The sequence below is a fragment of the Pyxicephalus adspersus genome, chromosome 1, assembly GCF_032062135.1.
Source record: "Pyxicephalus adspersus chromosome 1, UCB_Pads_2.0, whole genome shotgun sequence".
Taxonomy (NCBI): domain Eukaryota; kingdom Metazoa; phylum Chordata; class Amphibia; order Anura; family Pyxicephalidae; genus Pyxicephalus; species Pyxicephalus adspersus.
The window spans coordinates 128,848,925-128,851,333 of NC_092858.1; positions in this window are offsets into that span (position 1 = coordinate 128,848,925).

The following is a 2,409-nucleotide window of genomic DNA, read 5'->3' on the forward strand; positions in this document are numbered from 1 at the left end:
ATGTCAAATCTTGGTAAGCTTTGGTAACAGCACAGATGTAACTTGCCTATGTCGACTAGCTATTAGGAACAAAAAGCGGATAAAAGAAAAGAAGATATATATTGTAAACATTCTGCCTAATCGATTGTCAAACTTAAACTATGAAAAGTACAGGAAAGTTTTATAAACCCTATACATTTTTTTATCATTAATAGGGGATAATCCAAATGTTTTTTCCTGGAAAAGGAATTGAGTTGTTTCTTTTATTGGGGCAACTGTTGCAGAGACTAGTATCTAAAAAAATCTTCTCCTCACTTTGGAGAGATTTCCTTTTACTTCCTGTTGTGTTTTCAGGACTGGAAGCAAACGGATCAGATTGGGATACAACAAAAAAAATTTGACAAGATTTTTTTCCTTCCCTGCTCCAACATCCAAAAGAAGAAACAAGTTTTGGCTTTAGATACACTTTATTGCCCCATCCACTTCCAATTTGAGAAATGATTGCCTTTACCCTTGTTGGCCTGATATCTCAAGTATATAATAAACTTTTAATCCATCAGTAACTTGTGCAGCTAGAGACAAAATGATACAGAAGTTTGGTTTATTAAAAAATGACCAGTCTTGTGGTTTTCCAGCATAACTTTCATCTCTACAACTTTGAAATTGCTCTTCCAGCCTTCTGAAAGATTGATATGAATTAATAACAGGTTGCAATGAAAAGCAGTATTCAGAGAAATTCTGCCATTGTGCTCTTTTTGTTTTATGCAGAGCCATTAGCAATTACAGGTGGTTTGGCATTCTGAAGGGGAATCTATCTTCAGAAGTGTTATAATTCCATCTATCATTAAACAGACCCAGGAATAATGCAGTAGGCTCTGCTGGATCATACTTGTGTCTGCCATCCGGATTTTCAGTCAATACTACTGAATACTGTTTTCCCTTGAACCCATATAAATCCTTTATATCTCTTCCCCATATAAAGAATTATCCTCTGTCTGATAAAACCCTATAACTGACAAGCTTTATAGGTGAATATTACATTCACTAAAAGACCAGTAAATGTAAAATACATGTAAAGTACTCATACACAGGATGATTATGATGAGTGATTAGACTGTTTAGACCTAATTAGCCCAAATGATTCCCAGTTTCCCTCTACATCTGATTTCCTGCCAATGTTTATCAACTACAATACATTGTCAACATCAGATGATGACAGCATCAATCTAATATTCTTTTATAATAAATTAGTGTAAAGTGCAATGAATAAGTGCCAAGTATGGTAACCTAGAGTATCCAGATTTTGTATTTTTCCCATGTAGGTAGTTACGGAGGACACTATTTAATCTACTATAGTTCAGCAATTATTAATTGAAAACAGACAGGATTTTTTTTTTTTTTTTGCAGAAACGACAGGCAATGTATTTTCTGCAATATCCTGACATTCCCTAGGGTTCCCAGGATTGAATAAACATCCGTATGCATGCAGGGGGATTACACCATTCAGACCTGGCCAACCAGTATGGTCAAAGATCAAACACCTGGAAGAGGACCAGGTGATCATGATGGCCCCTATGATGATGCAAGGACAGGTGTGGTAATAAAAAATTATCAAGCAGGTAAAATTACATTTTTCTCTCCTACTGCAGTGCAAGCAGGCACAGTGTACATGAGAGTGGCAACACGGTGCAATGTTGTTGCCACCCCAACTGCTGCACTAGTAGCCTTCACTGGTAAGAACAACAGGTATTTATGGGGCTCAGCAGGGGAATTAGGAGAAAACTCCAGTAACTTTTATAACTGTGTGCTGTGGCATTTTTAATTGAAAGCCATTGATGAACACAAATCCAATTGTTCACTGTGGGTTATTATATTTAATACTTATGCAATCAAACAATAAAAAAGCAAGCAATAAAGGGTGAAAACACTAATATTTATGTGAAGCAAATTAACAAATAAATTCCCAAAATTGTATTTCAGCTCCTTTTACTTTTTTTTTTTGTAGTTACTACAATGCTTTATATTTCCCTTTAACTAAGGCAGAGGTGGTCAGCTCAGTTTGTTCCATAATTTCTAGTACCTGGCTGAGCTTATTCAGCCAGTTAGTGTAAAGTACAATGATGGCATGCAAAAATCTGTAATCTGTATCATTTACCGATTGGCTGCTTTAGGTTCTACACATAGCACATTGTCATAACTTCCTGTGCTGTCTTCATTAATAAACCTTTAACAATCTGTATATCCATTTTTTTTCCACAATTCTAATATAATAGTAAGATGAACCTTAATGCTGAAATCTGGGCGGATATTTATATATTAATGTGTCTCTTTAATTGCTCATTCATGCAATAATTACAAATATTTTTAGAGCAAGCAATGCAGATTTTTTTAAAAAATGACTAATATTTATGTTACATTGATTAGTAAGTC